The 15,120-nt window shown below is 33.3% G+C and overlaps 1 pseudogene; it reads left to right on the top strand.

Annotated features, from left to right (window-relative positions):
- LOC140668009 (uncharacterized) overlaps positions 1-15,120 on the top strand; it is a 21,019-nt pseudogene extending 5,899 nt beyond the window's left edge.

Raw genomic sequence — 15,120 nt, 5'->3', positions numbered from 1 at the left:
ACTGCATCCAATTATACTAGCTAGTTCAGCAAATGAGATATATAAGTTCAGTTTAATCTATGATTCATAAATAGTAATTTCAAAAATCTATAGATCAAGTTTAGTGCAAATCGATGTATATATAAACTTACAAAAAGTACTTCATAATCACCATATTAAATTTGCAATTTTTAATTTTATAATTTTGACTTTAGATTCATAATCACACATTGGCTCTGAGAATCTACTCTGAGTAAATACTATAGACATAAAATACATAGACGAAGTATTAGTTGTCAATATAGGCAAGGAGGAGGTTTAAGCCTGATTTATATTATCTGTAACTTACACCCGGTAACTTATACCGTAAACCGTAAGAAATACCATATTCGATTATTCTTCTCACATTTAACTGATTGATCAATTTCTTACGGTTTACGACATAATTTATCAGTTACAGCCTGCATAAATCGGACTTTAGAGATAGATTCATCCGGGATCGAAATGCGATCTTTGGTTCAGAATGCGATCTTGCCCAGTCCCCTTGGGGTAGGCTCGGTTTAGCTATACTTTTGTGATTGGCAAATAGCGTTCCCAGCCAAATTGTTGGATGTTATTGGTACCCCAATGTTGTTGCATATTGAAGTAATTGGTCCTTAGAAATTCTCTTATCGCTCTGAATAGAAGCTCCGGTCTATGTATTTTATATGTCTGTAGTCTAAATACTAATTTATATATGATTAAACAAAATATGAAAACAATTCTATATGTACAGAACGGTTATAGATGTTATAACGTCTTGAGATTATCATATTTTGCGATAAGTTATAATGTTTCTATATTGTTATTTCATTATTGTTACTGTAAGCAAAATGTAGTAAATCATAATTTACAAAAAGCTTTGTGGCTCTAAAGATTAATGGAAACATATACATATAATATAAATTTATATTTTACATAAATATGATGTAACTTTTTATTTTTTTCTATTGTATTAATTATATTATATACATTAAGAAGTAATAAAAGTTTTAATAACAGTTTATTAAACATAAAATTTTAATGTAAGAAATATTGTTATTTTCAAATCTCTTTGTAAAGATATGACATAATATGTAACATGTATGTAATATAACATGCGCACTTGAACATAGTTTAGTTATATAATTTATAAAGACACTTGTATTTCTCTCACTTCGGTTATACTAGTACAAAACATATCAAAAAATATGAAACTGTAATAATAATGTAAATTTTTATAAGGTAGTTCAGAATTACCATCATTTTCTTATGAATGGATAATAGAAAAAAAAAAGGAAAAGTTGAATAGTGTAACAATCATTATCTTTCCACTACTCTATTTTTTAGTATAAAAATGTACTAAAAAATTAGATTATAGAAAGGTAGTCTTTGTTATACATTATTCAATATTTTTTTCTATCATATTTTCTATTTTTAAATCCAGAAAATCATAGTGGACGATCATTCTGAATTATTCTATTTTGTGCGCACGTCAATACTTATCCAGAAAGAGAAGAAAAAATAGAATGTTAATATTTTACATAAAAAAAGAAATTAAGAATAATTTATACAATTCTAAATAACATTTTATTACGTGATATATCGCCAGAAGATAAAACGACATATTAAATATTCTAATGTAGGGTATTCTGTAAATTGTATATAAAAGTGTATATTAATTATTTAGAAAAGTGTATACTAATTATTTTAAATATCCTTAAGTATAAAATAAAAAATAATCTGTTATTTTTATGAACACTTAGATTTTTCTATATGTATGTATTATTCTTTCCAAAAGTTGCACTTTTTTACATAATGATATATAAAAGAACGTATGATATTTCAGAAAGCATTATTTGGAATTGCGACAATTTTATTTTTTCTATATATTCCAAAAATTGCACCTTCTTACATAGGCCGCGTTCGAGAAGACGCTATTAATGCGAAGAGCATCCCAGGTAGCAAACACATGTCATTTTGACGTCGAAAACTGGTCATTTCTGGTTCAATGACGTCACGTGACCAAATAATGTCTAAAACGTCTTTTTTGTGATATTTTAAAGACCTTGTACAAAAACATCATAATATCGTGATTTTTAAGTCATATATACGTGTCCCTTTGGTTGCTACATGGCGCTCAGACTAACTTGTATTCAAGTTTTCATAAAATGTAGATACCCTATCAGCACACATGTTCAAAAGATGGTTATAGGAGATCCATCGAATGTTAAAACATATTTTAATATCCTGTGAATCTCTTATGGACATCTTTTGAACATGTGTGTTGGTAGGGTAAAGCCTACAAAGAACAAGTACTATCAGATATGAAATTTAAAATATGTTTTTTTTATCAGTTTAATTTCTGATATAATTACAACAGATTTAAAGCATGAAAGAGATTATTTGTAACAAATCGGATAAATTAGAAATAGTTCGTTTTATTGCCTATTTGAAGCACAAAATCGAAATTTCTAACTTAAATACATATATAATTTATTAAATTATTAATTATGATCAATCAATCTAACAATAAATGGAATTACAAAGCATTTCAATATAATTAATTGATTGAATTTAAAGTTGATATCGTCATTAAAATGGCAATTATAGACCAAAAATGGTCATGAAGTCACGTCTTTTTAACATCTTGAAATGTCCTCATCGGTCTGTGACATTAGTCCGTCATTTTTACGTCATTACATTACGTCATATTTAGTTCGAACTGACCATATTTTGATGTTAAAATGTCGAGTGTGCTTGCTACCTGGGGTCGTTCTATCTTTGTTATTTACTCAAAGTTGAATAAGGACAGAACAAGTTTAATAGCGCTAAATAGTGTCTCCCCGAACGCAACTACTATGATATATGTACTACTATGATAAAAGAACGATTGAAAGCATTATTTTGAATTGCAATATTTTTATTTTTGGAAAACAAAAGTGTGTATGTGTAAGTGTATGTGTGTGTGCGCGTGTGTTCGTAGGTACGTCCATGTGCGTTCATATAATACAAAAATTATAATAAAACTAGTTATATAGTTAAAGGGCTAATTTTATTTTAATGAATATTATAATATTTAATGTATGTAGTATATATATATATATATATATATATATATCATAATAATTATACACATACACCAAGATACCACATAAATACATTAAAATTAAATTTTTTATCAGTTAATCTTTTCTATAAGTTAATTTATGAATTAATTTTTATAAAAGTTTATATTAGAGTAATTTACATATTAACAAACGGACATTGAAGTTTCATTATCTTTGAATTTTTATTCAAAGTATATAATAACATAAAGAATATAATAAATAAATCAATGATATATTATCTTGGTGTTTCTGATATATTTAAAAATGATTTATTTATTAATATAACTGCAGATGAGCAATTTCTCTGTTTAATTTCTTTTATTGTATTATATAAGTGTGGATATTAATTATTTAAAATATTCTATTATATTTATCAGTACTTAGATTTTTTGATACATATTAATTATTCTTTAATAATTTCGAAAACTGTAATTTGTCAACTGATACCATATGGACATTTTTACTCTATCATATCAAATATATTATTTAAATATATAAACATTCATTATACAATTAAATAATAAAATAAAATTTTATTTTTATGCATTTTTATGGTGTGTCTTGCTGTATATATAATTATGTTAAAATAAAATATTTTTCACTAACAATCAACAATAATTTTGATAATTTTCTTATTGTATAAATATTTTATCCTTTAGTAGTTTTTAGTTCAGTGCTGTCCTCTACTTGCATATTTCGGCCAGATCTCGAGGCTCACGCCTATCACTTCCCTACTTACTACTCGCGCATTAGCAACGAAACGTACCACGCGCGTAACTAAGAAGAGCGACACTTCTCTTCAGGAGTGTTCATATCGCAAATTTTATGTGGTAATACGCCTCTAATAATATCGCAAAAGTTTATAAGGATAATTTTTTTTATATCTCATCAATAATTAAAATTATTTTTATTCTACTATTAATTACGTTTATGTTTTGCAATATTTAAAAAAAAATTTCAAAGTAATATAATTTTCAAAGTATTCATAAAAATTTTTTTTTATCATTTTTTATTCGAAGCTTCTTACATGCTTTTGCGATCATATCGATTAATAAACGTTAAATCAAATATTTATGTTCACAATATTGAAATAATATATTTGATAAAATTTGGATTAAGAAACACGCTATAATAACAGAAATAAAACTACAGTTATAACATAATTTTATATAGTAATAATATTACTATGCAATAGTTTTCCACATCATTCTTGATGCGTTTTTTTCAAGTGGTTTCCCCAGTAGGTCTATTTCACTAATTGAAAAAAAAAGAATTAAAAAAAGAAAAAGAATAGTTTATCTGTGTGTATATAAGCTTATATAAGCGAAAGGGAAAATTTTGCAAAAAGAAAATGTTAGTCAAAAAATAAAAACAGAAATAAGCGAAGACATTAATTAGATTTTCTAAGCCGTTTACACGAATTAATAAGAGATGAAATATCTACAGCGATATCAGAAGAACTAGTTCGTATTAAAGCAGATAAAGATGCGTCGTTTAAGCAAGAACGTTTGTCTGTTTTGTGTATTTTAGTTTTGAAAATGAGCATTCGCATAAATAAGTGGATCCAAACATCGAAAAAATTCAAAAACCGAAATTTACAAGTTTTGGGTAATTGGATACATTTAAAATTTTAAAAAAGTCGACTTCTTTTTCGGAACGCGTTTTAAGAGACAGATTATTTTGCAGATCACAAAGTTCTGCCTGAAAATCTAAGTCTTGTCCCTCAATTTGTACATTGAGAGGATTTTCAAAAAAAATTAAATCTTTTCGAAGCGTTTCAAAATCACTGAAACGCGTATCAAATTGAGTTTTTAATGAATCTATCAAATAAAGATGTTTTTTAAAATCACAATTTTTGCCGTGTTCTTCAAAGAGAATCTGGCAAGAAAGATAAAAATGAAAGATATCCTTTTCTAAATGATTTTTTATTATTATTAATTTCCTACGGAATGAGTTGACATGGCTAACTAATTGGGATATGGTTTGTTTGGCCTTTTGCAGCTTCAAATTAACTCATTTAAATGAGAAGTTACGTCCCTAATAAGAGCGAATTCACTAAGAAAATCTAAATCTTCGAAGAAAGATTTAAATTCGTCATAATTTATAGACTTTTCTTGCAAGAAAAGGAAGATTTCTTTTATTATGTCAAAAAAATTTTCAAACATTTCCCTGCACTAAGCCACCGAACTTCGGAATACAGAAGTATATCTATATAAATCGCATTATGTTCTTCGAGAAAGAATTGAAATTTTCTGTGATTCAGAAATTTATGACCGCCTTTTATTGCATTAATAATTTTTGACACAGTGTGCGTTGCGGTACATAATTTAATTGCTTTTCCACATGCTTCTTGATGAATAATACAATGAATGAAGGGGAATTTTAAGTTTTTTTGCTGCTTGATTTGGCCGAAAAATCCAGTTTTTGAACCAGTCATTGACTTCGCGCCATCTGTTACGATAGCCGAACATTTTGAAAAATCGGTGTTTAATTTATTCAAAATTTACTCAACAGCTTTAAAAATATCTACACCAGTTGTTGTGCCATGTAATGGTATGAAATCTAAAAGTTCCTCGACATGTGAAAAATCATTTTGAACGATTCGAGCAAAAATACTCAATTGACTTACATGTCGATTATCGGTAGTTTCGTCCAGGTACAATAAAAAATACGAACATGTTGATAGCAAATATTTTAATTTATTTTCTATTGAAGAAGCAATATGAGTCACTCTTGCTGCTACTGTTTTTTTTTTTATTCAATGGAGTACTAGCAGCTTCTGCAAGAGTTAATGAATCTCCGAATGATTTTTCTGCTTCGATGAGACATTCTTTAACAAATTCGCCATCGGTAAAGAGCTTGGAATGTTTAGCGATAAGATGGCATAAGATGCCGTAACTGTTTTTGTAGCATCAGATATAGAAGCATTATTGATATCAAAACTTGGATCATAACTTTCTTGATATACTAATTTTAACCCTTCTATCAAATTAATCTTGTCTTGATCCACATATTTGGAATATTCATTAAAATGTTTATTTTGAAAATGTCTTTCAATAATAAACTTTTTAACCATAGATGGTTGGTAACCGCACAAAAGACAAACCGTTCTATTATAAATTAAACCAAAAAATTATTTTCTCATGCTTCATCAAAATATTGTACATACCTCTTTACTAACCATTCTTTATATTTAATAATATGTACAGAAAACATTAGAAGTATCTGTGTGATAATACAAAAAAATTAAAAACAAAAGAAAATCAAGTATAGGCACAGAATGTTTTTCAATAACGCGCCATGCACTATCACTATAGTAATATGTAGTTGTTTTTGGTCTTCTTGTGTTTATAAACGGTTCGTCACTTGTTAATCATTGTCACTTTCCAGTGAAACGTGCGCATAAAGTGTCTTGCTCGTATCATACAGAAAGTTTCTTGTGCATATTGTTAATTCTGTGTATATTATTATCTTAATTTTCTCTCACTTTTAATCTTTTTGTATTATCACACAGTTATAGTGTTTTCTGTGCATATTATTATCTTAATTTTCTCTCGCTTTTAATCTTTTTGTATTATCACACAGTTATAGTGTTTCCTGTGCATATTATTATCTTGATTTTCTCTCGCTTTTAATCTTTTTGTATTATCATATAGTTATAGTGTTTTCTGTGCATACATTAAATATAAAAAATGGCTAGTAAACAGAAGTACGTACAATATTTTGATAAAGCTTCGGAAAATAATTTCTTCGTTTTAATTTATAATAGAACAGTTTGTCTTTTGTGTGGTTACCAACCATCTATAGTTAAAAAGTTTGTTATTGAAAGACATTTTCAAAATAAACATTTCAATGAATATTCCAAATATGTGGATCAAGAAAAAATTAATTTGATAGAAGGTTTAAAATTAGTATATCAAGAAAGTTATCCAGTTTTTGATATTAATAATGCTTCTACATCTGATGCTACAAAAGCAGTTACGGTATCTTATGCCATTTCCCATCTTATCGCTAAAAATTCCAAGCCCTTTACCGATGGCAAATTTGTTAAAGAATGTCTCATTGAAGCAGTAAAATCATTCGGAGATTCATTAACTCTTGCAGAAGCTGCTAGTATTTCATTGAATAAAAAGACAGTAGCAGCAAGAGTGAATCATATTGCTTCTTCAATAGAAGATAAATTAAAATATTTGTTATCAACGTGTTCCTATTTTTCATTGTGCTTGGGCGAAACTACCGATAACCGACATGTGAGTCAATTGAGCATTTTTGCTCGAATCGTTCAAAACGATTTTTCGCATGTCGAGGAACTTTTAGATTTCATACCATTACATGGCACAACAACTGGTGTAGATATTTTTAAAGCTGTTGAGTAAATTTTGAATAAATTAAACACCGATTTTTCAAAATGTTCGGCTATCGTAACAGATGGCGCGAAGTCAATGACTGGTTCAAAAACTGGATTTTTCGGCCAAATCAAGCAGCAAAAAAACTTAAAATTCCCCTTCATTCATTGTATTATTCATCAAGAAGCATGTGGAAAAGCAATTAAATTATGTACCGCAACGCACACTGTGTCAAAAATTATTAATGCAATAAAAGGCGGTCATAAATTTCTGAATCACAGAAAATTTCAATTCTTTCTCGAAGAACATAATGCGATTTATATAGATATACTTCTGTATTCCGAAGTTCGGTGGCTTAGTGCAGGGAAATGTTTGAAAATTTTTTTGACATAATAAAAGAAATCTTCCTTTTCTTGCAAGAAAAGTCTATAAATTATGACGAATTTAAATCTTTCTTCGAAGATTTAGATTTTCTTAGTGAATTCGCTCTTATTAGGGACGTAACTTCTCATTTAAATGAGTTAATTTGAAGCTGCAAAAGGCCAAACAAACCATATCCCAATTAGTTAGCCATGTCAACTCATTCCGAGGAAATTAATAATAATAAAAAATCATTTAGAAAAGGATATCTTTCATTTTTATCTTTCTTGCCAGATTCTCTTTGAAGAACACGGCAAAAATTGTGATTTTAAAAAACATCTTTATTTGATAGATTCATTAAAAACTCAATTTGATACGCGTTTCAGTGATTTTGAAACGCTTCGAAAAGATTTAATTTTTTTTGAAAATCCTCTCAATGTACAAATTGAGGGACAAGACTTAGATTTTCAGGCAGAACTTTGTGATCTGCAAAATAATCTGTCTCTTAAAACGCGTTCCGAAAAAGAAGTCGACTTTTTTAAAATTTTAAATGTATCCAATTACCCAAAACTTGTAAATTTCGGTTTTTGAATTTTTTCGATGTTTGGATCCACATATTTATGCGAATGCTCATTTTCAAAACTAAAATACACAAAACAGACAAACGTTCTTGCTTAAACGACGCATCTTTATCTGCATTAATGCGAACTAGTTCTTCTAATATCGCTGTAGATATTTCATCTCTTATTAATTCGTGTAAACGGCTTAGAAAATCTAATTAATGTCTTCGCTTATTTCTGTTTTTATTTTTTGACTAACATTTTCTTTTCGCAAAATTTTCCCTTTCGCTTATATAAGCTTATATACACACAGATAAACTATTCTTTTTCTTTTTTTAATTCTTTTTTTTTCAATTAGTAAAATAGATCTACTGGGGAAACCACTTTAAAAAAAACGCATCAAGAATGATGTGGAAAACTATTGCATAGTAGTATTATTACTATATAAAATTATGTTATAACTGTAGTTTTATTTTTGTTATTATAGCGTGTTTCTTAATCCAAATTTTATCAAATATATTATTTCAATATTGTGAACATAAATATTTGATTTAACGTTTATTAATCGATATGATTGCAAAAGCATGTAAGAAGCTTCGAATAAAAAATGATAAAAAAAAATTTTTATGAATACTTTGAAAATTATATTACTTTGAAATTTTTTTTTAAATATTGCAAAACATAAACGTAATTAATAGTAGAATAAAAATAATTTTAATTATTGATGAGATATAAAAAAAATTATCGTTATAAACTTTTGCGATGTTATTAGAGGCGTATTACCACATAACATTTGCGATATAAACGCTCCTGAAGCGAAGTGTCGCTCTCCTTAGTTACGCGCATGTTACATTTCGTTGCTAATGCACGAGTAGTAGGTAGGGAGGTGATAGGCATGAGCCTCGAGATCTGGCCGAAATGTGCAAGTAAAGAACAGCACTGTTTTAGTTTATACGTTTATACATTATATCTCAGGTAACAAACACACGATATTTTGACGTCAAATATTGTCAGTTCGAACCAAATATGACGTGATGTAATGACGTAAAAATGACAGACTAATGTCACAGACCGATGACGACATTTCAAATTTCAAGACGTTAAAAGGACGTGACTTCATGACCATTTTAGACCTATTAGTGTAAGATTTTCTTTTATGTAAGAGATTGATTCAATGTTATCAACCAAGAAGTTAATAAATAGATAAACAAAATAAAGATAAATTGAAATAAATGTTTGTCAGGTTTAGAGATTGTTCACAATGCACCAGAATATAATAGAACGATGATGTCTTTGGAGATGCTGCTCCAGAATGTTACTACACTGAAATATTGGCTGTTATTTAAATAATTTGCATAGTTAATTACAACCGGACAGATCTTTATTCTTATGACAGTTCAGCACAGCGCGAATTAAATGATACAAAAGCTCTCTCTTAATCGGCTCGATAACCGTTACAATGCGGAGTCTCACGATCTTCACTTGTTAACAGATGAATACGTCTTATCATAATCGCGGCTCGAGAGAGAGTGATCACCATGATTACTCCCTTCGATATCTCGCACAGTTCCTTGGGCGCGCGAATAAGCTGATGACGATTATTACGTCAGCGCCGCGCAGGCGCCCGATTAACCCAGTCTTCTCGCAATACACCGGGTGTCACAAATCTTACATTAGTGACGTTTTAATGACATATTTGATCATGAATCTTTTTCTCTAGTGTGAACTCGTGAAAAGTGAAAAATTCATTCACAAATATTGAATTCGATAATGAAACTTTTCACGAGTTCACGCTACAGGAAAAGATTCATAATCAAATGCTGAGTCACGATCAAGTCCCAGGTTATAGAGGAAATTCATGTTAGAGCCCTGAATATAGAGAATTGTGAATATAAAAATTATTTTATATAGAATACAAAATTGTTTTAATAATTTAAGATATAAAAAATTGAATGAGTTTTTAGTTAAAAAATAATAATACTTACAAGGGACATTCGGCAACTCAAAAATTCAAAAAAATCTGAAACTTTGCAGAATTGTAGAGTAGACTAACCTAATAACAAAACAATTTTTTGTTGGTGTTCGTTTTTGGTTTTAGGGGTGAAAACAGCCCTTTGAAAAAGACCGGTACATGTTTACAAGCGAATATTATCTAAACTATTAGAGTTATGAAAAATCTTTTCCAACGAAAGTTTCTTAGTTTCGACAGTACATCGTACATCGTAGATGATACTGTAAGGAAACCAGCGTTGAGCACCACGGGGGAGAGCTTCCCAAGAGGAGAATCCCTGCTCCGAAAGCGCCGCCGTACCGACCACGCTCGCTCCGCACGCAGGAGCGAGATCGCCTGATCATGCGCCGAGTAATCGATAATCTACAGCCAATACGGTAAATTAATTTGAACCAGCGATACCGTTGGGCCCTGCGCAACATGGTTTTGCGAGATTGGCTAAAAGCGGGCCTCCTCTTGCCAGGGGAAATTAGATATAAGGGCCGAGAAGGCCGACGGCGGGCGGACTCGTGCTCCATGCGAAGTGTCTATACCTTATATAAATTTTGCTTTGAATAAATCGATCAGTGGTGATAATCGAAGTAATTTCATTCGTTATCCTTACCCGATTGCGAGTTCCCGGACCAACGGTTCGTAATAAAGTCCGCGCGATAATAAAAAGAAGATTTTTACCGCGGATAATTTAAAGATCTTATAGTAATTTAAATCAGAAGTGGGATTCGCCCCAGCGTCTCGTTGGGTGTTCTTGACAAATTTCTGTTCGGCTTCTGTTAGATAGATTCCATAAGAGAGACATCACGACGGTGGAAATGGGTATTACCTTTGAAGATCGTTCTCTCCTTGAACGGATGTCAACGGAGCAACTCCAAAGGAAGCGGAAAGATATAGACTGGATATTCGGGGCAATAGAGACGTCCTGTTCGAGACGATTCTCTGGCACCTGGAAAAACACGGTCCGTTGAGGGACTTCGTCTGGAGTCAACCGCAAAATTTATCAGAAGTTTCCGATCTTCCAGGAACTTCAGGTGTAGGATAGGCTCAGGAAGCAAAGACAACCGCATCGGTAACGAGCTCGCACAACTGTGCGCTACTTTCCAAAAGAAAATGGAGCAGGACCAACAGGTCATGCAGCAGTTGTTGCGGATCGTCGGAGGAAACCTGCAGGCGGCTCAACAGGTACCTGTAGAGGCAACCCAGAAAAGACCGGCTTTAGCGGTATCAACGCCTGTGGTACATCAGCCACGGGAACACGCCAGGCGATCGGTCGTTTCAACGGTGTCTCCTGCGCAGGCTGTCAGTTTGCTGAGTACCCAGATCCCTAAATTTGGAGGTACAGAACAAGAGGAGATATCTTGGTGGCTTCAGCGAGTGGATAGAGTAGCCCGAATTCACGGAGCCACCGATGAGGTGACCTTGTTAGCAGCTACAAGCCGATTGGTGAAGACCGCCAGGAAATGGTTCGACCTGGACAATGGTAACAGCATGGAGTCTTGGAATGGCTTCAAGAAATCTATAACTAGAAGGTTCAAGCGGAAGATCCTATTCCATGTTGCCATGCAGCGCATTGAGGCTCGCAAGTGGCAAGTAGACAAGGAGTCCTTCCAAGAGTACGCGATGGATAAGCTCGCACTGATGCAATGTGTTAAGCTCGAGCAAGATGAGAGCAGATACACTTGCTGATTAGCGGTATAAATAGCTGTGCGCTATAAGGAACAGCCGCAGCATTGCGAAAAGAAACAATCGACGAGTTCCTCCAGGAGATGACTCATGTGGCAGAGGCATCATTCGACTGGAACCGGAGGCAGCCGCTGGAGTACAAGGCGGGGAAGGCCAAGGAGGGCCCGAAGAAGAGTCAAGGACAGGCGGACAAGGCTCCGCAAGAGCCGATTATGTGCAGCTTCTGCAAGTAGAAAGGGCATACCCGGCTGCAGTGCTACAAGCTGAAACGGACACAATCAACCTCGCCATCCAGCCAGGAACAGCCTGCCCCGACCGAAGCCGTGGCAGCAGCGACGGAGGAGGATACGGCACAGCAAGTGGCGTTTGTCAACGAATCCAGTAGGAAATTAATATTATACGGACCATTTGTAAAAATAAGTCGGCTAAATGAGAAAAAATGCATGCTGACCGCGCAAATCGACACGGGTAGTCCGGTCTCCTTCTTGCGACCTTCGATATTTAAAAGATATTTCAAATCGACGGTTTGTCTCAGGGTCGCGAAGTTATCACATAAAGCATTGAATAATACTCCGATCAAGCTCCAAAGGTCGGTTAAAGCTGTCATTAAACTTGAAGGACAACAGGCTATAGAAGCCAATATAAATTTTTTAGTTCTTCAAGAAGATACCTTGTCGACTGATACCGTCATAGATCGCGACTTTTTTGACGCTCAAAATATAACGGTTACTTTTGAACCAGGTTGTCGAGAAACAAGTTGTCATTATTAAAAGAGATATGCTGCCAATAGCTTTAACTGACATTGAAGCGGAGAATGTAAATAGCGTTAATGACCTTGTTGTTGAATCCAGTGTACAAGATGTAAAGACTGATTTCGGTACATTTGTAGACAAACAACTGATAAATTTGTTAGGTGAGATCAAAAGGTCAAATGTACAAATTAGTAAAGAAAAATATCAAGTAAAAATTGCGTTGAAAGATTCATCCACGTATGCATATGCGCCGCGACGATTCGCATGGAATGAGAGAATGCAGTTGCGCGAAATCACGGATGATCTATTGGCGAGAGGAATAATTAAATATAGCACGTCGCCGTACTGCGCGCGGGTCGTGCCCGTGCGAAAACGAAGCGGTTCCATTCGTTTATGCGTTGACCTACGTCCACTTAACGATCGGGTTTTTAAGCAAAAATATCCGTTCCCGTTGATAGAGGAATGTCTAACGCGGCTAGCGAATAAAACAGTCTTCACGCTTCTCGACCTAAAGGACGGGTTTCATCAGATTGATCTGGATCCGGAATGCACGAAATACTTTGCGTTCGCGACGCCTGACGGGCAGTTTGAATACCCACGTCTTCCGTTCGGATTCTGCGAGTCGCCAGCTGAGTTCCAGAAACGAATCGTACAAATCCTGTAGCCCTTGATTAGACAGGATAAAGTTATCGTGTATACAGATGATATTTTAATTCCGTCATCTTCGCTCGAAGAAAATTTGAACACGATAAACGAAGTTCTTTTATTGCTTAAACAATATCAATTTGAACTCAATTATAGCAAATGTCAATTTTTAAATCGTCGATAGAATATTTGGGCTATAGCATTTCACCCGGCGGAATCACGCTAAGTCCGCGTCATACGGAAGCGGTTAAGAATTTAATGCAACCAAAGAAAGTGTTGGACGTGCAAAGATTCCTCAGACTCACAAATTATTTCCGGAAATTTATAAAAGATTACGCGAAAATTGCGCGACCGCTGTAAAATCTTTTGAAAAAAACGGCAAAGTTCGACTTTAATGACGAATGCGTATCGGCGTTTAATAGACTCAAGGAAAAGTTAATGTCATACCCGGTGTTAGGTTTACGCTTATATAATCCGCAGGCAGAAACGGAGTTGCACACCGATGCAAGTACACTTGGTGTGGCGGCTATTCTACTGTAAAAACAAAATAACAGGAAATGGGCGTCGGTCGCGTGTTATAGTCAATCGACTAATAAAACCGAGCAGAACTATCATAGTTTCGAGCTCGAGATGCTCGCTATGATAAAATCGATAGAGAGATTTCACATTTACCTTTACGGACTGAACTTTACGATAGTAACGGATTGCAATTCATTGGCGTACACCATTAACAAAGCGAATTTGAATCCGCATATCGCGCGGTGGACATTGCGCTTACAAAATTATAGATTTAAAGTCGAGTACCGAACGGGCCGTTGGATGTCACACGTCGACGCGCTCAGTAGACATGTCGCGTACATCGAGGCACTGTCACTCGAAAGGAATTTAGAATTCAGTCAGCTACAGGATAAAAATCTCCGATCTTAGCAGAGGAGTTACAAAATAAAGACAATGATAAATATGAACTTATAGAAGGGTTAGTCTATAGGAAGGGCCCGGACGCCCCTAATTTGTCGTCCCAGACGTAATGATACATAACGTTATTCGAATCTCAATGAGATGGCTCATTGTGGATTCGAAAAAATACATATTCGAGTTTAAGCGCGAATTATTGGTTCCCATCGATGAGAAAGAGAGTTAAACAATACATCGAAAATTGTTTAACATGTCTCACGGCAAATTCCGCGCCAAACGTCCGCAAAGGAGATATGCAAGTGACGGAATACCAGTCTGCCGGGCCAAGTATGGTATATGGATCATTTCGGGCTGTTAACGGAGATGCCAGAGAGGTATAAACATATCTTGGTTGTCGTTGACGCGTTTTCGCGCTACACGTGGCTATTTCCGGTCGTACGAAATCTGACGAAATTATCCACAGCACAGAATGTCCTGTGGATGTTCATTTTATATCCATTTTACATCCATATGTCTATGGACATAAAATGAACATCCATAGTATATCCAATTTGAGACATCCATCACTGAACAATATTTAGATATCCATAGAATGTCCAGTATTGGACATTTTGTGGATATCTAAACTCATATAGCATAAGATCTCCGTAGAATATTCTTATTTGATCGGAATTATTTTAAATATGTACTCTAATTGAAACTAAATTTACCTAAGGATTACCTGAGGATATTTCTAATTGTCATATA

The sequence above is a fragment of the Anoplolepis gracilipes genome, chromosome 7 (assembly GCF_047496725.1).
Source record: "Anoplolepis gracilipes chromosome 7, ASM4749672v1, whole genome shotgun sequence".
In the NCBI taxonomy this organism is placed as follows: Eukaryota; Metazoa; Arthropoda; class Insecta; order Hymenoptera; family Formicidae; genus Anoplolepis; species Anoplolepis gracilipes.
The sequence above is the reverse complement of the archived record's forward strand: the minus strand, read 5'-3'. Positions and strand labels throughout refer to the sequence as shown.